Here is a 27,944-nt window from a genome sequence, read left to right as displayed (position 1 = left end):
ATACAGACCTCACTTTCGCTTCTCTCAACTTTCCCATCTACTCTGACACCCAGTCTGGTTTATTGCATTTCTGCTACGTTTCTCATATAGTTCCTCCATTCCACTTCTTCGCCCAATGATCTAGTTTGGGACGTTCTCTTCCTTTCTTTCAGAAGGCTCCTAACTAGTAACAAAGGGCCAGAGATGCTGATACGTGCTGGAGACAGCCCCGAGGCTAGAGTTCAAGTTTCCCAAGTCCCATAAAAGTCATTACTATTTCCCTTGCTAGATTATTACTTACTCATCTGTGTACCTAATGCCTGGCGCATAGTATGTATTTGATAAAGGATGAAAAATGGTTTTTTCTCATCTCCTGTCTCTCTCGTCTACATTGGATCTCTCTCATCTACGTTAGCTCTCCAGAACATAAATATGATTAAAGACACTCTCCTTTAATATAGTCCCGCCCCCCCTACTATAGCAGGGTTTCCCCATCTCAGTACTGTTGACATTTGACCCAAATAATTCTTTGATGTGGGGGGCTGTCCCGTGCATTGTAGGATTATGGATGTCAGCAACACCACCCACCCCCTACTGTAACACCCCAAAAATGTCTCTAGACATTGACAGATATTCCCTGTGGGATGGGGGTGATGGGCTAAATGACCGCCGGTGGAGAACCACTGGCCTGTGGGAAAAAGTCCAAACTGACCTAGCATGTCATTCTTGCTCTGCTACCTTTCCAGATTCATTTTGGCCTCTCCCAAATTTCCTCGAAAGTGCCCTCCACCTTAGCCCCTGCGTGACTTCTCGTGTGCTGTGCTTTCGGCACTCTATTCATAAGGAAGGTCAACGGCCCCATCCAATAGACGAATGCGTGTTGGATCAGACGTAAGAGAAGTTTGGTTTTGCTCACCTAACGCCGCTGTGTGGCTGAACATGTCTGCGACCAGCTCTCAGGAACCTAGACTGGCCCAGTCTCTGCCATGTCCGCTATACAGCTCCCAGGATGGCCCTGGGGATCATCTCCATTCTACCCGATGAACGGAGAAAAGAGCACAGGGGCGCACACCAAGGAGATTTTTATGGTCAGGATTGAAAATGAGGTACGTCCCTTCCGCTCTTGTTCTATTGGCTGGAGCTCAGTCACATGTCCCCACTCAGTTGCAAGGGAGGCTGGGAAATGTAGTCTAGCTGTGTGCTCTAGAAAAAAGCAAGTGGTGGATTTGCACGATCACCTAGCCCTCCTTGCCACAATCAATGTATCAGCTCAGCAGAATTCTGGTTATCCTTTAATGCTTGGCTCAAATGTCACTTCTAGAATTATAAATTCTGACCTCTTCATCATGAGAACTTTTATGCCCCTTGTTTATATTAGTACATATTACACTATGACTAGTATGGCATAAAAAAAAAATTTTTTTTTAATCATTAACATCTAGGATCGTTTCCAGTTTGTTTTTCAGTTTGTTGAAAAACATGAATGGACAATATTTAATTATGTATTATTTCATGGGAATGTCTCAAGTGACTACTCAGTGAATACTGAGGTTTTTTGTTGTTGTTTTTGATCTTCTGTCCTAGGAATCTGCTCTAAAGGTGGGACAAGGTCATTTGCAGTTTCTTGCAGGAAACATCATGTGAAGCCTAGGAGAAATGGAATGAGATTGTTCTCTTTCCTGGAGGCCTCCTCTCCCGATCTCCCCGAGCCCCTGATAGCCAAGGGTCCTGCTCCCTGTGCTGTCCAGAGATGGTCTTTCCACAGGCAGCTAGCTTCACCCCAACCCCTTCCTGGGCCAATCCGTAGGGGTTCAGGGACTGAATCCCCCCCAAAGAGATCTTCATTTAAAAGCAGGTGATTGTGAATCCTGAGGAATCATTGACTGATTAGCTATACTGGCAAAGAATTTAGGGTCCTGATTCTGAAAGAGGCTGCCATGTTGGTGGTGCGGTTACTTAATCTACACTTAACACATTTTCCCAGGAAACAGGAGTAATGGTTAAAGGCATGGGTCTCCATATGCCTACTATGTATAAATTCTAGAAAAGTTTTTGTTGTTGTTGTTGTTGTTGTTGTTACAAATGGGAATTTTGTACCTTAGAAGTGAACAATCTTCTTTTGAATCCTGACTATGTCATTGCCAAGGTAAACAGGAGTAAAGCCTTATGTGCCTTTGATGCCTGTTGTTCTTATTAGCGAAAGTGGGGTAAGAATGAAAGCATTTCTGCAAGGAATGTTCAGGGGATTTGAGCACCCATTTAAGGCTGTAACCAGGCCAGGATTTCCTTTTTGAGGCCGTGCAGAATCTGGTCCAAAAACAGGAACACAAGAGGAATGTTTCTGGTCATTTTCCTCAAATCCACGAGAGGGTTCCCACTGAATTTTCTGACCAACAGCCCACGAGCTGCATCTGCACGACAAGGGAGCATTTATGTAAAATGTTTTTTTTTTTTTTTTTCCCCTCATTACTTTGACAATTCCAACCCTCACTTTCTCCTCTGCTCAGATCGACATCTGAGAAGAGAGACCACAACTGCATACCATTTTATAGATGTGCCTGATTAAAACCAGTTCTCCCTATAGGTCCCGTCGTGTATGAGACACACGGTTTTTGTCAAGAGACCAGCTACTAGCAGCAAGAGTTTTGATGCTATTGCTAGTAAGAAATTAGTAACTAGATCCTCGGCCTGTTTTAAGCCAACTTTATAATTATACTGTTTCAGTGGTAAACCAGACCCTTGAGCCAAGGGTAATTTAGAAATTCTAGATCTGTATTCCTTCTCCGCCCCCCCCCCTTCTTTAATGTTCATCTTTTCTGCCTCTCCATCTTCTTCTTTCAAACATATAATTTTCTTCCATTCCTTCCTCACCCCTGGCTCCTTGTTTATGTGACCCTTTGTCACAAATGGACAAAGGCATCTTGGTCCACCTCGCCCTTGGACAGCACGGACAACCATCCAGCCTGCATGAGCACAAATCCACTTTTGGAACGTGTTGCCACTCTGGGAGGGCGGCCCCATTGCAGGCTCACGGGTTGGCCCCTGGGATTGGAGGTTAACTTGGCACCTTATCCTGTGCTCCAGCTTGTGCATCCGGGAGTTAACTTCTTTTTCCTAAGGCCAGAACCACCCCGGAGATTACTTTCTCGGACTCTTGAGCCCTTCCTGATTCTGTAAACTTTGCGTACCGAGAGCTCTTTTGATATGGAAAGATTTATTAAATATTAAAAATGAAAAGCGGGGCTTCCTCGGGGGAAAATTTCATCGTCTCACTGGCATTTTCCATTATGTTCTCTCTCTCAATTTTCTTCCCTCACCCTCCCCTTATTTTTTTTTTTTTTTCCTGGTGCAATTGTTTTTCTATTCTTTCAAGCTATATTTTGGGATGGTTAAAAAAAAAAAAGTCTCTTAAGTATACCTTGAAAGCCTACATTTTCATTTCAGCTGAAAGTCATCCAAACCATATGCATTTCAGTCGAACACTGCTCCAGCTGGCCTCTCTCTGCCCAAGACCCTTTTTTTGTACCTGACCAAATTTCTTCAGAATGTTGCTGAAATTTATATTGATCCAAGATCTTGAAGGGATCACCGTCACCAGATTCTACATTCCCGCATTCACATAGCACGCAAGCGGGAGTTTGTCCACGCTACTGAACTTGATAGCACTTTTCCTCCAGAATTGCTCTTTCTTGGTTTCCTCCTTTTAGTTTTTCTCTCTCAGGAACGCTAATCCTCTGCTGAGAAATCAAGCTGAAGGGGTAGCTGCCGCATGGCCGCCCGTGGTATGGAGGGGCAGCCAAAGTCTCCTCTAAAGACAGCTGCTTTCTATTTCAGGAGTCTCAACATTGTGGCTGCGTTGATTGTCTTTTCACCTCTAGGTTTGGTCTTACTCCTAGCTGAAACATAACTAACCATTTTTACTAAGCCCTTTAGGACCACTGCTTGGGTGTCGTCAGCTGTAAGCCCTCCACGGAAGCGTCTTGCCACGCACACGGCATCGGAGCCCCTGGGAACCACACACTTCCCCCCCACCCAGGGGAGAAATTAAGGCAATTGCATGAAGGCCCACGGGTGAGGAAAATTGGCTGATTGAGTTATGACTAAATGGCTTTTCAAATCTTCTCATTATCCTGGGAGAAGGGAGTGCGTTCTGTAGATTGTCAGAGCCTGGTCCCTTGCCCACAGATAAAGCCAAATCCGCAGGAATCCTGTGAACGGGGCGCCTTGGAGGCTACACCTTGGAAACAAACCACACAGCCTAACTCAGCGGGGCTGCCCCTCGATGCCGAATGCAACCAATTCTTGCCTGTTTTAAGTGAAAACATCCCAGGATGGGAAAGCGTATTCTAAGCGTGGAATGCTTTGTAGTTACTCGTACTTGGGGGGCAGCATGGTGTGTTTATAAATGAGAGCGCTACTTAAAAGCCCATCCCTTTCTGCTCCCAGGCTATCGCTCTCTTCAGGGAGCCCAATGATAAAGATCGCTAATATTTTCCCTCCAAGTAAGGGAATCAAAGGGAAGCTTTGCGATCCGCGCGTTGTCTGGACGCCAAATTAGGTTGTGCACGTATTAACTCTTCCATAACCTCAGTTACCCTGGAGACTTCCACATATATACATGTGTATTTATACACAGACACACATAAACACATAATGGAAAGACACAGGGAGGTTATAAATACATAATCGCACTGTGTTATAGCTATAAAAACGCACTCCCCTCGCCTCTTTCCGTCTGCCTGCATAGTTCACCCAGCTCTGGAATACCTGCGTGATTGTGGACCCATCACGTAACGTCCCTGCCTCTCAGTTTGCCCTGCTGTAAAACAGAGGAGTTGAATGAGCCGGTGTTGCTTGCTGGGGAGGTGCTGCCCCCCCGCCCCCATTCCATTTCCTCCCTGAGCAGCTCTGGGCCTGTGGTCGGCTCTCCGCGCAAAATGGTGTGTCAGTGCGTTCGAGCAACCACACGGGCTCCTGAGCTGATGTCGCATCCCAACAGCCTATGACTCTAATAGTTTTCAGCGGTTCCGTCCAGAAACTACTGGCAGTGGGAGGGGAAAACTGTCCCATGCATGCATATTCAGAGAGACTCAATACTGCGAATAACCACTCACCTGGCTTCAGAAACAAGACCCGATGAGATGAGCTTTTTATCCCTTCCTTGGCCATCTTGGGTGGCCTGCAAGGTTAAAGCCAAGGACAGCCTCGATCTAGCTTGACGGTAGGGAGACTTCTGACTCAGTCTTGGGCAACACGCTTACAAATAAACCTTAGTAGAGGTCCTTTCACCTGAGACCCAGATTGCAAATTTACCCCTGCTCCGATGCATCGTGCACATGGCTGCCAGTGTGAACCTCTTAAACATCATTCTTTTCTTTAAAAGCCAGGAGTGGCCTCTCAATTGCTTTTCTGATGATTTCTGAGGCCCTCAGCTTGGCATTCACGCCTTACTGGGTTTTTGGCTTTTTCCTTCCATCTTTGTTTCTAGGAATCTCCAGGAGAGGATCCATCTCTTGAGTGAGAAGAGTCTTCTAATTGCTTTATTCCTCCCTGGGGCACCCCTACCCCACGCCACATTTGCTCTTGTCCCAGCACTGCTGGGTGGCAAGCCTGGAACACTTCATGATACAAAGCCAAGGTCCGTTTCCCGTATCCCAATCCTTCCTTGAAAGCCCACATCCAGACCTGCCTCCTCCAGTGAGATCTTTCCAGTAGGTCTGTGGTGGAGGGAACTCACCTTCCTCTGACTTTCCAAGTCATTTGTAGTCTATGTGACATTGCCTTGTCCTTGTCCTCATTAGCCCTGTCGCTGGGTAGAGACCCCTGGAGTCTCGTAGAACTTGAGGGCATCTGAGGAGACCCGGGGGGTGGTGAAAGGCTGGAAGCCAAGATGGCTGGGTGTTTGAAAAAAGCAGAGGTATTTCATTGGAAGGAGACAGCATAGAAGGTAATTTCATGAGAATCTAAGCATATGGTTAAGTAGCCAGTCTGCATGTCCACTAACAGAGAGAGACGGCATGCTGGGGCAGGGGTAAAACATTCTTGACTTTGTGTCTTTCAGTTTTGTTCTTTTTAAAATGTCTATTTTTGAGAGAGAGAGGGAGAGAGAGTAGGGGAGGGGCAGACAGAGGGGGGGACGAGGATCCGAAGTGGGCTCCATGCTGACAGCAGCGAGCCCGATGTGTTGCTCGAACTCACGAACCATGAGATCATGACCTGAGCGGAAGCTGGACGCTTAACTGACTGAGCCACCCAGGAAGCCCTCTGTGTCTTTAAGGGAAGTTCTGACAGAAGACAGAAATTTGAAAACATGACCACCTGCCTTCCCCACCACAGTGCACTGTAGCCCAAAGGCTTTGGCTTTTACATTAAATCAGACAGATATTCGACTTGGTAAAGTGAGAATTAAAAAAAAAAAGTAAATCATAAATATACTGGTATTTAGAAACCAATTTCATAATCCCATGACAGTTTTCCTGTGCTTCTCTTAATCGAGCTAGGAAATGGCAGCAATATTACATTTGCTTGGTTAATAGATCTGGTACGAATATATGGTTATTTATGGAATTCATTATGAAAACAGATAGATGTGGAAGGATTTTGACAAGGTTAAGAAGTCTCAAAAGGAGAGAGATTTTTATTACTAGGAATCACTTTCTTTTTTAATGGTTATTTTTGAGAAAGAGAGAGACAGAGCGTGAGCAGGGCAGGGGCAGAGAGAGAGGGAGACACAGGATCCGAAGCAGGCTCCAGGCTCTGAGCTGTCAGCACAGAGCCCCACGCGGGGCTCGAACTCACGGACCGTGAGATCATGACCTGAGCTGAAGTCGGATGCTTAACGAACTGAGCCACCCAGGCGCCCCGAGGATCACTTTTTTCTTTTTGACCCGGGTTTCCTCTCACTTAACCCTCAGGTAAATGGCAGTCTCCCCAAGTGCAGGGTAGGTGCAGCCCTCACTCTGCTTGTCTCCAGACAAGACTCATCGAGCTCAGTCTTCCACTCTGACAGGGGGTCTCCTGACTCATCTTCCACTAAAGTGGTGGATAAGGTGTTTCCCTTTTTCATAGGGAACTTGATTCTAATTGACAGCGAATTATGAGAAACAAAAGAAGTGGGAAGTGTGGATGCTCAGCTATTTTGAGGGAAGGTGTTTCTAAAATCACGAATCTCTCAGATTAGCTGGCCTCTGCTGTAGCTGTGAAAGCTGGGACAACGCACAGTCCCTGGGTGTGGGGACAGGGACACATGAACTCGTTCTCTAGAACGCTGGTCTGCATCAAGAGTCTGTTCAGCAGATCTGAATGCTGACTGTGTCGCAGGACCGCCTGGGTTCCTTCTGAACAAGGCAGACGTCTGGGCCTCGCTTAATGATTCAACAGGTTTCCTGTGGGTCCTGTGCCTCTGGATTTTCAAAGCCTGACATATGTCCTGAGGCTCAAACAGCATCACGAACCACCGATTGAGGCTCCTGCTATTTAGCAGTCTGCCTGATTTGTTCCTTCGTCTCCACAGATACGTTTACATTTTTCAAAGGGCTCCAAATTAAAGAGTTTGGTCAATCCCAACGCCAGTACATGGACTGTTGAAACACAAAGGGAAAAATCTACAAAAATGAGAAGCTTTCAGAAAGAAGGCGACATAAATGACATTGTTTCAGAAATGATTTTTCCCTCTTGTACAATTTTCGGGGGATTTGGACGCACATACACACACGCACACACACTCTCACAGAGTCAGGGAGACGAATAAACAGGAAGGAAAAGATTGACTTTTATTGCTGGCTGGTTTGAAGTTAAAAACATTTTTTTCTTTCTATTTCGACTTCCGTCTTTTTTCCCTTAGAACTGCATCAGGCTATTTTTAGGAGGGATAGGTGGCTGGTTTGGGTGGGGGGAGGGGGGCGGATGATGAAAAGCATGACGTCACCATGCTATTTCGGTAGAGTAAGAATATGCCAGGTTAGGTCGGCTTACGTTTGGTTCTGTGTACTTAGGCGCTGAATTGGGTCTTTTTCTAATTTGGCCACAGCTCTTCGCTGGAGACGGGAAGGATAATATTTATTCAATGCTAATTTGTAAACTTCATTTGCAGTTTTAGGTCTGGAATCTAAACTGCCATTCTGTCCCCACAGGCGGCAACCCCGGAGGCCAGCTGGCCGAGGACTTACTTCCAAGAGAATGGGGTTTGAGGGTCCGGGCTCCCCCAGCCCCAACTGTCTGCTCTATTTTCGGTCAACTGTGGGCTCTCAGTTTGGAGAGCAAATCCTTCACCTGCATATTTTGTGGCTGCTAAGGGGTCTGTGGATAGCGAGGGGGTAACTCACTCATCTGTTTAGAATTGGCCGTGGAAACTTCTCTTCGGGTGTGTGTGTGTGTGTGTGCGCGTTACTATCAGCGACTCCTATTCCCCCCAGAGGTTTTGAAATGGTCCCTCTGAATGTTTGTTTATAACATTTCTCAAATGGAACTCACTCCTAATAAACAGGCAGCGTTTTGGAAAGACTCAGCCCCACCTTTCGTTCCTGGAGACGGATGCACACCTTGGGGAACGGCTGCTCTGTTGTTTTCTAAACGAACTCAGAAATTGTTGTGTTGTTGACAGGCATTTCACTCTGATGTTTCTAACCTATTTATGGGTCTCTGATAGATGGTGATTTTTTGGCAGGCTCGAGATAAGCCCGGGTCAAGGAAACAGCTTGCACTCGTCTCTTCAAGTCTAGCTCTACCCGCCGTATCATTTCATTATTTCCTTTCCTGTTATCTTCAAACATTCCCTCAGAGCAGAGCTTGACAAGAACAGGAAGGTTGGCAAAGGTCTGGCAAGGGGGTTGTTTTTCTTCGTGTTCTAAAATGGACGCTCCCCTCCCCCCATCCTTTCTTCTTTATGACCCACTCCCGGGGCCCTCTCCAAAGCTGATGGAAAAAAAGTTAAGAACGCCTTTCCCTCTTTAAAGAAGGTCTCTAAGAGGTTTCTAATCAGCTCACTGTCAGCCTGTTTCCTCTGATCAGCTTAAATAGGTCCACTTGAAGTTCACAACTGCCAAAACCAGTGTTCAGATTGAAAGCATGGGAGCATTTGAGAAGCATTTATGAACTTCCTTACCCAAGATTATCCAGGAGGCTGAAAGCCCAAGGAGGGCGCCTGGCCCACAAACCCTTTCTTCTTGATTAAATTAGCGTTTCCCATTCCCCAGGCTGATTTCCCTTCTCTTTCTGCCTCCCCCATCCCCCACGAACATGCAAACTTGATTCCCGAGCCCGGCTTTTGTGACTAAGGCTCCCTGTAAGCCCATCATAAACATCTTGGTACAAATGAACCTTTTAACCTCTCATGGATGGCTTTCTGTCTAACTTTACACACGAACAACCAAAAAGTAAGACACAGTATCTCTGGCCGGCGCAGACATGTGGGGGCAGGAAGTTGGCTTTTGTGCTGTGTCTACCCAGGTCCTTTTCTGAGATTTTCCTTCTCTGTCTTCAGAAAAGAACGGCTTTGTTAACCATTAGCCACTGACAAGAGTGTGTCCATTTCAGCAAAATTAATAAGAGATAGCATTTTTCTTCCTTCTAAATGGCCCATGTCGGTAATTAACATCGCCTTTCATTACTCAACTTGAAAGCCGCCTTCTCGGGCTCCCCTTGACCTTGCCCTGGCTTTGTTAAACTGTGGCCTCCAGTCTGTGAGAGACCTAAATGCAGAAAAAGCACCCTGAGACCCTTGCCAAGCAAGGTGCCTTGAAAGAATCATTCAACAAATATTTATGTGCCTACTGTGTCGGGCTACCAGGTTGAAGGGGGGTGGGAGAGCAGGGTTAAGCGGTGACCCAGGTGGACAGTTAATGGAGGAGGTGACATTAAAATGTTGGCGTTCATTGCCAAAAAGGATGGAAAGGTTCAAATGATTTCTTTGCTCTTTTCTTCTTCTTTTTTTTTTTTTTTTTAGAGAAAGGGGAAAGAGCACTTTCACAGAGAGAATGCTTTTTCTTTTTGATGGGTTGTTCCCATGCCCATGTAGCCATGAAGTAAGTGCTAGCCATTTTAATAATGGCACTAGGTTCTAGTTTAGCCAACTCTCGGAAGTGTGTGTGAAATGTTTTCCTGTCGTTTTTGTTTGTTTGTTCTCCATCAGGCATGTGCCCCAGGAGGATTCCTGGTCACAGAGGTAGAAGGGTCACTTTGGGGTGAATTAAGTTAGTTTTTACATCTTTCACAACTTTATTTATTAACGTTCATTTATTTTTTATTTTTTATTTTTTTAAATTTTTTTTTTCAACGTTTGTTTATTTTTGGGGCAGAGAGAGACAGAGCATGAACGGGGGAGGGGCAGAGAGAGAGGGAGACACAGAATCGGAAACAGGCTCCAGGCTCTGAGCTGTCAGCCCAGAACCTGACGCGGGGCTCGAACTCACGGACCGCGAGATCGTGACCTGGCTGAAGTCGGACGCTCAACCGACTGCGCCACCCAGGCGCCCCTAACGTTCATTTATTTTTGAGACAGAGAGAGACAGAGCATGAACGGGGGAGGGGCAGAGAGAGAGAGAGGGAGACACAGAATCGGAAGCAGGCTCCAGGCTCTGAGCCATCAGCCCAGAGCCCGACGCGGGGCTCGAACTCACTGACCGTGAGATCGTGACCTGGCTGAAGTCGGACGCTTAACCGACCGAGCCACCCAGGCGCCCCCATATCCTTCACAACTTTAACCATGACCTCCATGTTGACAAGAGCCGCCAAGGAAAAAACCCAAAAGCCCCGTAAGACGGGATGGGTTCAAAAACTTCTGCTGCAAGCTTAATGATGGCCTCTAACGGCCACCATGATGGTAAGGATTTTTGACAGTTTATGAAAAGCCAAACATGGCATGTAGTCATTTTTGAGGAAGAATGAACCTTATACACGGAGAAGTACAGGCCGGGAGACTCAGCACCAAAACGTGAATAGTCAATTAATAAGGATACTCGATGAGTGCCGGACAAACAAGGGATTTGAATTTTTCTTCCCTGTGATTTTCCGTATTTTCCAAAATGTCGGAGGGTACATGCGTTACTTCCATGGTCAGGAAAAATGCTATTAAAGAATAAAGATGCAGAGGGGGGAAAAAAAGACTTCTCCATCAAGGTCGGAGTTTAAACAGAGATGATTCTGAAAATGCTGGGGCATTCTCCCCTCCCATGCGACTGTGGGCGTCATCAGATTTAAAAAAAGAAAAAAAATACACTACCCTGCAATCAGGAGTCTCCAAACACAGGAGTCTGTTTTAAGGCGCGCTGACTGTCTTTCAACAAACTCGACGGGAGAGCTCTCTTGGAGCTACTTGCTTGAAAATTTGTTAGTTGATTCTTCTAGAAATTTCTGTAGTGGAAGAATCCTTTCTCTCTCTGTCTCTGATGCAGCTTAGCTCCAGTAGGTTCCGGGTTCTGAATTATTCAAGGGTCAGAAATCTGTTGCAAAGGTTGTGGTGATCACTTTTTTTTTTTTTTTTTTTGTAAATCCTTTGTTATTGTTCTCTTGCTCAAGCCTCATGATAGGAAAATCTAAAGGCCAGGGGTGGCCTTCACAACAATGAACCTTTATTTTTACCTAGTATTTTGTAGTTTTCTTTTACTCAAATGACATAAATCAGATAAGCTCATTTATTTCACAATTGGTGGTAAGTGTGCAAAACATCTCAAATTGTGATACACGTGTCTGCAGGTCGGCAGCAGAGGAAAGAGCTTCAGCTTTTATTCAAATCCCGTCCCTGATCATTTGCAATAGAAAAGCTAAATTGGGGGGGGGGTGCAGGGTGTGGATGGTGGGGTGGAGTTGCGGAAGGGAATGCAGAGAAATGGAAAAACGCAAACCTGTCGCTTAGGTTGAAGTAGGTTCCCGGCTTCTGGCATTTTCTGTCACGGAGGCTTCACAGGATGAAAATGCACTAAATTAGAGCAACAGCCCCGGTGGGCGCCCTTCCCCCAGATCAGGATTGTTTTTTGACGTCTGAGTCACTCAAAATTGTGGGGCCCAAACATATAAACAGAATAAGAGAGGCTGTTTGCGGTGAGCACGCAGCTTTTAAACTGTTTTGGGCCTTGAGAGAAGGCTCCTCCCATTTTTCTCTTTACACTCAGAAAAAAACACAAAAACGCCAATACAAAACCAAAAAACAAACAACTCAAGAAAGTACTGTTGTCTTCAGGATGAGAGGATTCGGGGCTGTCTGTCCTTTGTGGCTCGATGAGAACGTAGCTGCTGACCGAGAAGCCAGAGGTAATTTGGGGCAAGAGCCAACAGCCCCAGAGCGAAGCGGCCGGGAGTCCGTATACAGCTGCTTGGTTTCCCAGAAGCTGGGCTGGGGGTGGTGGGGGTGCCTGAGAGGGGCAGAGCTGACTGACCTTGCCCTTGGGAGTCTCAGGAGGCTGAAGGAAAGATCCCCCTCAAATCTGTTTATACCAACTAGTGTCCTAGATGCTTAGGAATATTTTCCCTTCTTTCCTCGCCTTGCTTCCCGGATGAAGCAATTTTATAGGAAATACACATTAAAAACGTAAACAAAAGCTACCACTGGATCGGGTAGGTGGGGAGAGGAGACTGGGGATAATGCACGGTGGCTGTGGTTGACCAAGCAAGTTAACTGTGAACTTCCTGGCATCAGACGCAGAAAGAAGGCGGGCTGGGGAGGGATATATGCAATTGCCTATTTTTGGTTCTTTGTGAGGAAAAGAGCACATGACCACAGGGACAGCAAAGCCTCTTCCACCACTCAGGAGTGAAGACATTTCTCCTTGTGTGACTTTTTATAGAAGACCCTAGACATGTGGTTGAAAACGTGCTCAAGCAGTTTTTCTCCGCATGTTACTTTTCTTTAAGTTTTCTGGCCCACGTATCCATCCGAGTTTGGCTGCTAAAGGTTATTCGCTGATATTTCATGCTGTAGCTTCTCCTATAGAGATTCCCAACGCTGTTAAATTCATTAAGCAAAGAAGCCATGAGGCTTAGGTGGCTCTGATGCCGTGGTAGTCTAGGCAAGGAAACCAGAACCTGAGCTTGCAAATGCTTCAAGGTTAAGAAATGGCCACCGAAGGACAACCAATCACAAATAACCAAGTAGGCTTCTCCAAATAAGGCAAACACTTCCACTGTAGCCAATCAAATGGTTCTTTGGCTCCGCTTCCGCGACTGCTCCCTAAGTCTCTCCCCGAGCTCCCGTAAGTGGGTTGCTCCTGACCACTTCTGGTTTGGCTCTGCCTGATTCGCATCGATTTCTGCGAAAATACACTCTTAGACTATTTCATAGGACTCGGCTTATCCTTTGACAACACAAAAGTCAATCATTTGTCTGTGTGCCGACAGCAGGCAATTGGGATTGTGCAGAGTGCCCATGGAGCAAACATCTGACAATACCTGCTGAATGCATGGATGAAAGATTAGTAATCCCGGGTGACACCAATAAACGATTGGGAAATGTCATGAGAACATTTTAATTACAGTAGTAAAGGAATCTAGCAAAATAACAAAAAACAAACAAACAAAAAACAAACAAACAAACAAAAAAACCCCTAATATGAAGACAGCCATCATACTGTATTGAAGGGCAAAAGAAAACTTGAGTAAACAGACACACACCGGGTTGGCTGGGAGACTCAAACTTGTGAAGGTGTCAGTTCTTCCCTAAGTAATCTATTAATCAGTGCAATTCTCAGAAACATGACGAGGGGCTACTTCATGAAACTTGACAAGCTGGGGTACAAGTTTATATCAAATAGAAGATGCACAGATGAATCAAAAGAGTTAACAGTGGTAGATTTGTCCTACTTTATATCAAAACATACTTTATTTATCTATTATTATTTTTTTAGAGAGAGAGAGTGTGATTGAGGGAGAGAGGCAGAGAGAGGGAGAGAGAGAGAGAGAAGGATGAGGGGGGAGAGAATCTTAAGCAGACTCCATGTTCAGCATGAATCCCAATGTGGGGGCTTGATCCCACAACCCTGGGATCATGGCCTGAACCAAAATCAAGAGTCAGACTCTCAGCCGACTGAGGCACCCAGGTGCCCCTCAAGCATACTTTAAAACGGTGGTAATTAAAACAGTGTGCTTGTAATTCAAGAAAAGAGAAATAGATCAATGAAATGAGTCTATAAATGGATCCATGTATTATGTTTACATAGGAATTTAGTGTATAACAAAGGGAGCACTTCAAATTCTGAAGAGATGACCAATTCAGTAAATTGTGTCAGGACAATAAGAAGAAAAGAACATTTTAATCTCCCAATATGTATAAAACCTTATGGGTTGAAAAACTAAATCTAAAGAAAAACTATGAAAGCATTAGAAAACATAGCAAACCTATTTTGCAATTTTCAGATGAGTAATGTCTTTTTAAGCAAGGTATAAAACACAGAAACTATCCGGGAGAAAGTTTTTTAAAGCTACATTTAGAGACTTAAGTTTTTTTTAATTAATTAATTTATTTTTTTTTAAAAATTTTTTTCAACGTTTTTTATTTATTTTTGGGACAGAGAGAGACAGAGCATGAACGGGGGAGGGGCAGAGAGAGAGGGAGACGCAGAATCGGAAACAGGCTCCAGGCTCCGAGCCATCAGCCCAGAGCCTGACGCGGGGCTCGAACGCACGGACCGCGAGATCGTGACCTGGCTGAAGTCGGACGCCTAACCGACTGCGCCACCCAGGCGCCCCGAGACTTAAGTTTTAATACAGTGAAATGTTTAAAACATGAGCAACAGTCTGAGGGAAAATGTTTACAAGCTACATAATTAGATAAGGATTATTATCCACAAAACATAAAGAGCTCATACAAATAAATAAGTAAAACCAGGGGCTCCTGAGTGTCTCAGTTAGTTAAGCGTCCAACTTCGACTCACATCATGATCTCACGGTTCATGGGTTCAAGCCCCGCATTGGGATCTGTGCTGATAGCTCGGAGCCTGGAGCCTGCTTTGGGTTCTGTGTGTGTGTGTGTGTGTGTGTGTCTCTGCCGTCCCCCCCCCCAAAATGCTTGCGATCTGTCTCTTTCTCAAAAATAAACATCAAAGAAAAGTAGAAAGATGGGGAAAATAGAAATAGTCATGTCATTGACTTAAAAGTGATCAGTTCGAATATGAAGATATTTAATCTAATTAGTAAGTGATGAAGAAAGATCAAAGTTTCACCCATTGCATCGAGATTTAAAGAAAAATTCTGTTCCTTTCAATGTCGAGGAGGTACAAAATGGTATAGTCTTTTGGAGGTCAATTTGGCAGTGTATATCAAAAGTTAAAATGATTATCGGTACGTCCAATTCTGTTTCTTTCTGAGAGACTTCTTTGCACATGTGTACAAAGAAGCATCCATAGGGGTCTTCATTGCAGCATTGTTTATAACAGCAAAAATCTAGAAACCATTTAGTTTTAATTTTTAATTTTTTTTAAGTTTATTTGAGAGAGGCAGAGACAGCGAGAGTAGGGGAGGGGTAGAGAGAGAAGGAGAGAGAGGGCGCATCCCAAGTAGGCTCCACACTATCAGCACGGAGTCCAATGTGGGGCTTGAACCCCTGAAACCGTGAGATCATGACCTGAGCTGAAACCAAGAGTCAAGATGCTCAACCGACAGAGCCACCCAGGTGCCCCCCCAAATTAGAGAGCTGTTAAATGTGCATAGTTAGGGAAATAAGTTGTAATATATATAATATTATATACTAATACTCCGCAGTAAAAGAAAATAAGGTAGAACTATAGTACTGACATGGAAAGATTTATAAGATATATTTTTATGTGAAAAAGTACACAGAGAACAGTACCTATGGTTTAATTCTATTTATATGCCTCCTGTATGTGTGCACGGATGCATGCATGGGTGTGTGTGTGTGTGCACGTGTGCGTGTGTGCACATGTCTGTGTGTGCGCGCGTGGATATGCATGTACAACTACATAGAAAAAAGCCTGAGTTACACACTGAACTTTTGCAGTGGTTACCACGGGGGAGGTGTTGTGAGTGGGGATGGGGACGGCAAAGATGGCTCTTTTAGTACTCTGCATAGTTCTGTATTCTACGAACATTTAAAAGAATATATTCATTCTCAGTTAAGTAAGAAAAACATTGACTTAAGAAGCAATATGTCAATAGCTGGGACATTTTTTATGAAGAAGACATTGTATCCAAACTTAAGCAATGCAAAAGGCCTCAGGAATTCTTAGTCATTAGGGCTTTTTATGCCTTCTTTTCTAGAAGAATTCATTTCCCTTGAATACCTCGACCTCTGGTCGGCCCCACCCCCCAGCCTGGGGCCCTTCTCCTATCCCAATAAAGCTCAGGAAGGCTCCCAGGAGATATAGTGATAATCTCGTAAATTGTGGAAGGATCAGGGCATTGAGGCCGGTATCAAATCTGCCCATATCTCTCATTTCGGCTGGTGGATTTCCTTCCTCACGACCCAAGCCGATGTTTTAAAACTTTACCTCTTCCTCCCCTGCGCTGTCCTCGGGTGACATAATCCTGCGAAGCCGTCTTGGAGGGAACGGATTTGGGGAGCTCCCACCAAGGCAGCGAGTCCCTGCCTGGTGGAAGGCTGGCTAGTTGGATTTCATTCCCCTTCAAAGGTAACAACTGGATTTCCTAAACATACAAAACAAAACAAAAGTTACATTTGGCGGTCTGGTACATAAATCAATAGCCGCCAAACCACCCTCTCCCCGAAATGGGTAACGCTCACAAAACGAGACACATTTGTAGCCCTCTCGGGCAGCTTTGTTTGAATGACCCTCCTTTTTTTCTTGTGACCTGTACTCTCCACGCTGTATTTCAAACCCAGAGGCCTTTCTTTTTTCCGCGTTAGGAAATTTATTTGTGTTTCATTCATTCCGCGCAATCCTTGCTCTTTTGTTCTCAGCGGAAGAGTTTAGTGTCTTAAAAAATGGCCCTTGGGCAAGACAGTATGGAACCAATTCGCAGCCAGCCCAAAGAGTATTTCCCTTACAGTTTACGCACAGTCGTTAAAAAAAGGAAGAGCTAGCTGATCCTGACCCCCTTGATTTACATCCCTCTGAAACAACATCCTTTCTTTTAAAAGTTTTTTTATTTCTTTTAAAATTTTTTTTATTTTTGAATTTTGTAATTTTTTCAATCTTTATTTATCTGTGTGGAGAAAGAGAGAAATAGAGAGTGAGCACAAGCAGGCAAAGGACAGAGAGAGAGAGAGAGAGGGAGAGAGAGAATCCCAAGCAGGCTCCACGCTCAGCATGGAGCCCAACTTGGGGCTCGATCTCACCCCCTGAGATCATGACCTGAGCCAAAATCAAGAGTCAGATCCTTAACAGGCTGAGCCACGCGGTCGCCCCACCTAACATCCTTTCAAATGAATTTCTAAGTTTACACGTGGGCTAGTGTCTGTGTATTTGTGTGTAATAGAGAAACTTCCTTTAAACATATGGCAATGCCTGTCATCATTTCGGTGATTAGCATACAGGTACATTGTGATGCTAATTGCCTAGCACAGAGAAAACCATTTTCATGACCTTAGAAGCAAGATCTATATGCAGCAAGTATCTCTTTCTCCTTTGACTCAGATTATCCCTCCCTTCTAGAAGTTACCACTCTTGCATTCTGTATCATTCTGGTGGGTTAGTCAATGAAGCGCTTGGAATGCTACTCTCACCACAAGGTGACAGGGGACCCAAGCAGCCCAGGCGAAACCCTTTTTCAGAGACGATAGGGATGCCGAGATGAGATTGTCTCTCCAAGGCAGGTAAAAGCCCAGAGCTGCTGGGAGTTGTCTTTCTTACGATGTGGGTAGTATCTGCCTGACAATGATGTCAGCACGGAGGAAAGCAAACCAAGGGCTAAGGAGACGGATGGATGGATGGATAAATAACAGATAAATAGATGGACAGATACCTGATGCTGTAATTTGAACTTGAAGGCAATCATACCTGAGGAATCAGCTCTCTGACTTCTCAACTGATAGGAGGTATACATTTCCCCTTTTGGGGTAAGCTGGTTTGAGTCAGATTTCTGTTGCTTTCAACTTTGACGGATGCAGGCTATTTTATATATTTACTGTTTGTTCTGTTGATTAGGGGATATTGCCTTCTATTTCAAAGCTGATCCACACACAGTCAATATGTGGTGTATATACAAAAAAGACAGCACCATGGAATAGAATGAATCTACAGTTAAGGGGTCCCATCTTCTTTTCTTTTCTTTCTTTTCTTTTCTTTTTTTTCTTTTCTTTTCTTTTCTTTTTTCTTTTCTTTTCTTTTCTTTCTTTCTTTCTTTCTTTCTTTCTTTCTTTCTTTCTTTCTTTCCTTCTTTCCTTCTCTTTCACTCTATTTTAGCCAGCAGTCTGATTCCAAGGAAGAGAAACCCATTCAAATAAGCCCAAGGAAAGCAAATTTATTGATTGGCTTTATTGATTTTCCAGAGCCCCCTTGTGGGAAGAAGGGCTGGAGCTTGTGGGCTCTGGAAGTGAACATTGGACAGTCAGGAACTGAGACCCTTCTTTGGGGTCACATGAGCTTTTATTTTGATCAGAGGCAGCTCCCTCATCCAGTGGCTGTGGCCCAAAAACCTAGGTGTTTTTACCTCCTCCTTGGGGCTCTTATTGGTTCTTCTGAGCTGTCTCCCTTTACTTCCAATGCTGCAAATCTTTTTTTTTCCAACATTTTTTTTTTATTTATTTATTTTTGGGACAGAGAGAGACAGAGCATGAACGGGGGAGGGGCAGAGAGAGAGGGAGACACAGAATCGGAAACAGGCTCCAGGCTCCGAGCCATCAGCCCAGAGCCTGACGCGGGGCTCGAACTCACGAACCGCGAGATCGTGACCTGGCTGAAGTCGGACGCTTAACCGACTGCGCCACCCAGGCGCCCCAACCAATGCTGCAAATCTTGGAAGTGTCAGTGTGTCACTGTCACTTACAGCCTCACTTGGCTTTCAGAAAGCGGGACAATCTGTCCCTTTCCAGTGACAACAATTCCATCCACCGGGAATCTCAGGACCTTGGGGTCATCCTGACTCCGGACTTTCTCTCACACTTTATACTCAATCCAGAAAATCTTGTCGGGTGTCCCTCCAAAATACGCCCAGAGTTCCACCACTCCCCGTGGCCACCAACGCAGCCACCTCCGTCCAAAGTGCTGACGTTATTACGACTATGTCCCAGCTGATCTTCAATAATATCAGATCTTGTCACGCCTCTGCTCAAAACCATCAGTGACATCCAAGGCCTTTGCAACCTCATCTCCTTTTACTCTCCTTCGTGTGTGTGTGTGTGTGTGTGTGTGTGTGTGTGTTGTTGATACTTCCTGTTATATTTAGTTATCATGATTCTTAGTTTTATTCCAGTCTAGTTAACATACAATGTTATATTAGCTTCAGGTGTACAATACGGTGATTCAACATTTCTATACATTCCTCAGTGCTCGTCAAGTGTTGATTAAACCCCTTCACGTGGTTTACTCATTCCCCCACCCCTGTGCCCTCTGGTAACCACCAGTTTGTTCTCTATAGTTGAGTCTGTTTTTCGGTTTATCTCTTTATTTTTTCTTTGTTCATTTGTTTTGTTTCTTTTTTTTTTTAAATACTTATTTATTTTTGAGAGAGAGAGAGAGAGAGAGACAGAGTGGGGTTGGGCAGAGACAGAGAGAGGGAGACACAGAATGTGAAGCAGGCTCCAGGCTCCGAGCTATCAGCACGGAGCCCAACACAGGGCTCAAACCCAGGAACTGTGGGACCATGCCCTGAGACGAAGTCGGATGCTCAACCGACTGGGCCACCCAGGCGTCGCCCCCCATTTGTTTTGTTTCTTAAGTTCCACATATGAGTGAAGTCATATGGTATCTGTCTTTCTTTGATGGACTTAGTTTCACTTAGTGTTATATTCTCTAGATCCATCCATGTTGTTGCAAATGGCAAGATGTCGTTCTCTTTTATGGCTGAGTCATAGTCCAGTGTATGCATACCACCTTTTCTTTATCCATTCATCTATCGATCTTGTTCCCTCCGTCTCAGCTAGAGGGTACCCTGTTGTTTCTTTATTATGTCAGGTGTATCTGCACTCTGGGCTCTGCACCTGTGTTCCCTCTGCCTGGAATATTCTTCCCTCAGATTTCCCTGTGGCTAGCTCTTCCCTTTCTTTGGAACTTTAGTTAAGTCACCTTCTTGGGCCAGTTTTGAGTCTCCTCATTGTTCCTCTTTCATGTTTCTCCAGGTGAAAGAGATGATGTGGCTTCCATGGAGGTGGAGGGGAGTGGAAGGTTATTGGAGCTACTTTGTAGAACTCAAGATCAATAATGCAGCCTTCCACAGATTTGCTGTTGCACTGATGGCATGTCCCTGGGGATGCAGTCTGTGGGGTGAGCCTACGCGGCAGGCTTTTGGAGGAAGTAAAGGGGAGGAAGGTTGTTGGCTGAACACAACAGCTCTGAGAGGAGTGAATAAGTGATACCGAGGGTATAGCAGATACGTTTGCTTATCTAGAGTGATGAATATGTTCCCTATTAGTGAATAGGGGCATCAAAATGGAACATGGAGAAACTTCACTAGGAATTTCATCATGCCAGAAGCCACCTGAAGATTTCTGAGAAGCTTCTGGCGAGATGGAGGTTGAATTGATGTAGTTCAAGGAAATACTGCAGACAGCAGGCCCTGGAGCTTCTGAGTGCTGCTGTGGATGGGATGGGAGGAAGGGCCTTCTAGAAATTGACTGGCAGAATGGAGACCGAGTGAAATGAACAGTTGTGGTGAGGAGTAAAAGATCGAAGCGATGTGAAGCAAGAGGAGTTGAATGAAGATGTGAAGGGGAACTGAGAAGAAAATAGACATTAATCCTCACTGGAAAGTTGAAAAAGAGTTTCTCTTTATTAGGGGAGATGTCCTGGAGAGGAGTCATAGGCTTCTTCAAGAGCCAAGACCTGCTTTCTAGGTATTGGGGTGTCAAGTCCGGATTCAGTGACTGAACCAAAGGATCTACACCAGGGAGATCCATTGGTAAGAAATCCTGCCCAACACGATGGCTCCCTACTGGATGGAGGCAAACTGACCCAACATATTTCTCTTGGGGGGGAAAATCAGGCAAAATGGTACTAGAGCTCGGGGCACGTTCTGAACAGCACCCAGCCAGCGCTGTTTCAGCTACCCTGAGGTCCACATGGAAACGCCACAGTTATCATGCCCTCGGGCTGCCTCAGTTCTCTGTGTGTTCTTAAAGCCAAGTTCCATCACTGGAGATGATTTATGTGTCTTGTCCTTCAACATCAAAGTGTCTAATTCAAGCGATAATTTTCTGGGTGTTTTAGGAGCTCAGTGATGGTTTGTAAATATTGCAGAGTATGAATTAGGAAGAAAGAGACCAGACCCATTTGAAGTATGGATAGTTATTGGTGAAACACCAGTGGATGTGTTTGCCATCTGAATGAAGGAATGTCATCTGAATTAGGGAATCTGAAAGAAGGAATGTTAGCTGAGTTTTTGAGTGAGAGGGGTGTGGTCAAGTTGAAAGAGCGCTGGAGTGGGATCCCAGAGGACCTAAGCTTTACCACAAAATGAACCATGAAACCTCTTGCTTGGCCCCAGTTTCCATTTCATTCTGAGTTTACGGAGTGCTTCTATGGAAATGACCCTGTTTTGTCAGGCTCTGGAAGATATGAAACGAGTCAGGCATTGTACCTTCTCTCATGAGCCAGCAGAGCAGAGAGGGTGGAGTTTCAAAGACAAGCATACAGCTCACCCTACTTCAAGTAGAGCAGGACTGGAATGCGTGCTCTTTTGGGTAGAAATTAAGGTTGCCTATGGTGACTGGTGGATCTTGAAGGGTCTGTCCAGTTCCGTGAGAATTCGCAGCTTTGCTTTCCTCTGCTAGAAGCAAGAGTTATCGTCACCTGCTTCCTCATACTGTTGAGGTAGGACCAGCCAGCGGTTGCTGGATTTGGAATCTGGGAGATGGGCTGATTGTCTCCTTGCAGGCAGGCTAACAGAGCTAGGGAGGGATGTTCAGGGAGACGGAGCAGGGACAGAGGAGGTGAAAACCCAAGTTATTTTCTCTGAAATTTGCAGGTAGCAAAGCAATCTGATGCAAGAGAAAGGAAATGTTTTTAACGCCATGTCCATTTCTATAGTCCTCTGTATCTCCTCAAATACACATTTTACAGAACAAGAAAATGTTTGATTCTAAGTTTGTTTTGATTTTCAATCATGGGCAGCAAGTATAACTTTTTTTTCCCTGAGGGGTCACTGACAGCTTCATCCAACTTTTAACCATCCAAATACTTCCCTTAAGCAGGGGCACTAAGGTTTCTCCTTAAAACCATCCTTTTTAAAGCAAAGGGGAGGATGCTCCTTTAATGGAATAGACTGATGGGGAGACTCTTGGTTTGGCTTTGATAGATGAAAACATCGTGGTTTTTGTTTGAGGATAAAACAACAACAAACAAATAAACAGCCACAACTACAACAACAAAACAGTGGGAATATAGTTCCTTCCTCAGCCAAAGGCTATTTTGACTGGGTATCTGTCTGTTCAGACAGGCAATTAGGTATAATTATCCATCCATTGACTCACTGTTTCAACAATAATTTATTCAGTGACTAGTAAGTGGGGGGCTCCGGGCTATGGAGAGGTCGCCATTCACATGGAGCATCTCCTTGCTGGTGAGACAAATAATAAAAAAATATAAGATGGATGATTTCAGATGTGCCATGAAGACAATAAAAAAAGCCAATGCAATCCAGACTTCTTTTAAGTAGTATCTCAGAGTGAAATTTGTAGTCTTAAACACTTACATTGGAAGAAAAGATAGGCTGACAAGAAATGACCTATGGATTGATCTTAGGAAGACAGAAAACAAGAAATAACTGAATAAGCCCAACAACATTAGAAAGAAAAAAAAAGTAGAAGTCAATGAAATAGCAAACAACAACACAAAATTATCGAAGCCAAAGTTGCTTAAAATGACAAACTTCCAGCAAGACAGATCAAGGGAAAAAGAGAAGTCACAAACAATATCAGAACGAATAAAGGGCTTGAGTACGGATGCGGCAGAGGTTAAATTTTAAGGGAATATTATAATCAAGTTGATGTCGAACACTTTATTTTTTATTTTTTTTATTTTAAAAAAAATTTTTTTTTCAACGTTTATTTATTTTTGGGACAGAGAGAGACAGAGCATGAATGGGGGAGGGGCAGAGAGAGAGGGAGACACAGGATCGGAAACAGGCTCCAGGCTCTGAGCCATCAGCCCAGAGCCCGACGCGGGGCTCGAACCCACGGACCGCGAGATCGTGACCTGGCTGAAGTCGGACGCTTAACCGACTGCGCCACCCAGGCGCCCCCGAACACTTTAAAACTTCGGTGAAATTGAAAAATTCCTGGAACATTATAAATTATTAAAGCTGACTTCAGAAGTAATAAACACCTGAAGGGTCCTATAATTTTGTAAAGAATTTGAGTCAGTAGTTAAAGAATCTTTCCACAAAATAAATACCAGTACCCGATGTTTTTACAGGTAGTTTCTATTTAAGAAACAGTACAACCGACTGCGCCACCCAGGCGCCCAAGAATTCTAAATAAAGTATATGCAATCTAGAGTCAGCAAAGATCAAGCAGCATTTATTGTTGACATGAGTGATTTGACATTGTAAGATATATTTGGTAATTTGTCATATTTACACTTTAAAGGAGAAAAATCTTGCGATCACAGTAGAGCAGGATAAGCATTTAACGAAATTCATCAACGATTCTAGATAAAACCTTAGCAAGCTAGGTTTAGGATCGGGCTTCCTTTATCTACAGTGAACATCTTGTTAGTAGAGACTTATGAAGAGCAATCCCTTTAAAATTAAGGATAAGGGGCGCCTGGGTGGCGCAGTCGGTTGAGCGTCCGACTTCAGCCAGGTCACGATCTCGCGGTCCATGGGTTCGAGCCCCGCGTCGGGCTCTGGGCTGATGGCTCGGAGCCTGGAGCCTGTTTCCGATCCTGTGTCTCCCTCTCTCTCTGCCCCTCCCCCGTTCATGCTCTGTCTCTCTCTGTCCCAAAAATAAATAAACGTTGAAAAAAAAATAAAATAAAATTAAGGATAAAACAAGGGTGGCTGTTCTTAGCACTGCTAACGAACATTGCTCTGGAACACAAGTCAAGGTAGTAAGACAATCAGAAAAAGTGTTAGGATCAGAAAGAAAAAAACCCAAAATATCACTATTTGCAGATGATGATCTTTCCTATAGAAAATGCAAAGTAATCTACAAATTATCAGAAATTACACACACACACACACACACACATACTGTTCTATCGGTTGGGATCTCTAGAAGAAACAGGTGGCATTCTCAATGCAGAGTTTAATGACTAGAAAGATATGTGCAGGATACAGGGAAACCAACCAAGGTGGTCAAACTCCAAGGGCAAGTAACACCAGAGGACTGAGTGGGTAAAGGTGAGCAGGTACCAGAACCTGGAGAGTTGCAGGTCTCAGCAAGAATCGCAGGTGGGAGGGGTGTGTTTATTTCAGCAGAAGCTCACAGCCCTGCTGACCAGCTGCCTGAAGGAGAAGGGGATAGGGAATGACACCCAGTCTCACTGTCCTCCTGTCCTCGGCTCTCCTGACCATCGCTTCCCATTTCCAACCCTCCTGAGAATCAGGACATAGGGACATGTTGATGTGGTCTGCAGAGTTCATCTCGTGGACACAGGGTGTGATGGGAAGGATAGAGGGCACACTTGAGGGCAATCGGTGAATCCCCAGCCTACATCTAACAAAGGCTGTGTAGGTCCTTTATGTAGAAAATTATATAATTATATTCAATCATAATAAAGAAAACTAAATAAATGGAGAGATGACCATGTTCGTGGTAGAAAGACTTACAATAAAAAATGTCAATTCCCCCCCAGAGATTTGGGATTTGATATAATTTTAGTTAAAATTCCAACAGAATATTTTTTGCAGAGCTTGATTAGCAGATTCTCAGATTTACATGGAAGATTAAATTGATAAGAATCACCAAGACATTCTTTTAAAAAAATTTTTTTTAGTGTTTATTTTTTTTTTTAATTTTTTTTTTTCAACGTTTTTTATTTATTTTTGGGACAGAGAGAGACAGAGCATGAACGGGGGAGGGGCAGAGAGAGAGGGAGACACAGAATTGGAAACAGGCTCCAGGCTCTGAGCCATCAGCCCAGAGCCTGACGCGGGGTTCAAACTCACGGACAGCGAGATCGTGACCTGGCTGAAGTCGGACGCTTAACCGACTGCGCCACCCAGGCGCCCCTAGTGTTTATTTTTGAGAGACAGAAAGTGTGAGTGGCGGAGGGGCAGAGAGAGAGAGGGAGAGAGAGGATGTGAAGTAGGCTCTGTGCTGACAGCAGCGATCCTGATGTGGGGCTCGAACTCACAAACCGTGAGGTCACGACTTGAGCCAAAGTCAGATGCTCAACTGACTGAGCCACCCAGGTGCCCCCCCCAGACATTCTTAACAAGAACCAAGCAGATCATGTAGCTCTACAAGATGGCAAATCTTCTGACGTAGTTTCAGCAAGTAAGATAGCGTCTGTTGGCAAGGGAGACCAAAGGCATAGAGAGCCTAGCAAGAGGCCCGTCAAACAGAAATCAGAGAGACGACAGAGCTGACAATTGCAGACCGGTGTGGAAATGATGGGTTACTCGACAAGTGGTGCTGGGATTGGTTACGGGTATGGGAAAATCATAACAGGCTGTCTTTTGGCCCCTATTCAAATGATAATACTGAAGCCAGAGGGCCAGATGGATGAAAATAAAAAAATGTAAAAGGTAAAACTTAAGATTACTTAGAAGAAAATGTAGAATATCTTTACTTATTTATTTATTGTTTATACAATAAATACTATACTTATTTATAAAATTGCTTATTTTGAGAGCGAGAGAGAGAGAGAGAGAGAGGGAGAGAGAGCTCGTGCACATACATGAGCTGGGGAGGGGAAAGCAAGTATCACCGGGAACCTTTCAACACCTAGCTGACAAAGGATTAGTATTCGGGAGATAGGCACAAACGTTTCCAAACGAATAAGGAAACAGTAAATCCGCGATGAAAAAGAGATGAGTGATATGAGCGGGTAAGACCCAGAAGAGGGTGTGAGTGACCAGTAAACACACGAAAAATGCTCAACCTCGTCAGTTATCAGGATCATCCTCAGTGAGATATCATTCTACAGCCTCCATATTGGTTGAAGTTAAACCGTCTCACAATACTAAGTGTTGGCGGGAATATGGAACAAAGGGACTTTCAAACAATGCCACGTATGTTCCAGTCGGTGAAACCATGTCAGAAAATCTTACTAGGAAAGTATTTATTAGGAATTGGATTGAACAGACGCATACCTAGAAGCCAGTAATTCTACCACTTTCGACTTCAACCTGATTCACATCTTTTTTTTTTTTTTTTTTTAAATTTTTTTTTCAACGTTTTTTATTTATTTTTGGGACAGAGAGAGACAGAGCATGAACGGGGGAGGGGCAGAGAGAGAGGGAGACACAGAATCGGAAACAGGCTCCAGGCTCCGAGCCATCAGCCCAGAGCCCGACGCGGGGCTCGAACTCACGGACCGCGAGATCGTGACCTGGCTGAAGTCGGACGCTTAACCGACTGCGCCACCCAGGCGCCCCTCAACCTGATTCACATCTTAAAGAAACGCCTGCGCTTTTTGATCGGGAGACATGTATGAGATTATTCATAGCAACCTTGCTGGTGACAGCTTTAAAAAGCAAACAATCTGACCCTAAATGTCCTATGACAACAGGGTGGATAAGTATATTGGAGTATGTTATGTAATGGAACACTTTACATCAGTGGAGATGAAAACCTACGCTCGACACACATCAAGTCAAAACTGTAGTGTGTGCAAAACCAAAATAGAACAAAACGAACAAACAGAAAACAAAATTGCGGAAGAGCTTACATAGGATTCAAAACCAGGCAAAACTCAATAGTACGTTATATAGTATCTTCACATATCATTTAGAAGGACAATCAAGGAGAGGTTTAAAAATGTAAAACTCAGTAGTAACTTCTTAGAAGGAGGGTAGAGAATGCATCCGGTGGGAGCATTCATAGGGCTTCAGGGTAATCATCAGTCATGTTTGTTTCTTAAGCTGAGTAATAGGCACATGGGCGTCTGTGTCATTTATTTTTACATCATAGTTCTTTAAAATGTACATATGCATTACATGTATTCCTTTGTATATAGTATATATACAAAACAAAAAGTTACAAAAATAAAGATTACAAGAAGAAGAAAACACGTTTGGTTCTAACTTTTCCTTTTTATATTGTAGCTAGTGAAGCCACTGGCCCTTCTGTCTTATTTTCTCTTTGTTATACCTGTTGGTATTTTATTATTCTTTACATGAATTGCAAACTACTTATCTTTCCCAGTGCCTAGAATTGGTCTGTAACAAAGTAGGCACTCAATAACTTTCTCTCTCTTTCTTTCCTTCTTTTTTCTTTCTTTCTTTCTTTCTTTCTTTCTTTCTTTCTTTCTCTTTTTTCTTTTTCTTTCTTTGTTTCTCTTTCTTTCTTTCTTCCCTTCTTTTCTCTTTCTTTCTTTCCTTCCTTCCCTTTCTTTCTTTCTTCTTTCTTTCTTTCTTTCTTTCTTCTTTCTTTTTCTCTTTCTTTCTTTCTTTCTTTCTTTCTGATATCTTTCTGTTTTGATTGAAACAACAAGCTACTGAGTGAGAAAAAGTACAATTTTCCTAATAATTGAAAGCATTGCAAATCAAAACAAGGTGTCATTTTTACCTAGCAGATTGACAAAATTTTCAAAAAGGATCAGTCTTTGCAAGAGTACAAGAAATCACACATTGGTGTTAAAATATAAGTGGTGGCTACTGTGGCAAAAGTTTGGAAAGCCCTAAAAAAAAGTATTCTTTGACATAGAATAGGAGTTTATGATCATAAAACCATCATAGATGTGTGCAAAATTTTCCACTTAGCATGCTACTTTGTGTAATTGCATAAAAGGCATATA

This window comes from Puma concolor, chromosome B4 (genome assembly GCF_028749965.1).
Source record: "Puma concolor isolate L17-30 chromosome B4, mPumCon1.1.hap2, whole genome shotgun sequence".
In the NCBI taxonomy this organism is placed as follows: domain Eukaryota; kingdom Metazoa; phylum Chordata; class Mammalia; order Carnivora; family Felidae; genus Puma; species Puma concolor.
The sequence above is the reverse complement of the archived record's forward strand: the minus strand, read 5'-3'. Positions refer to the sequence as shown.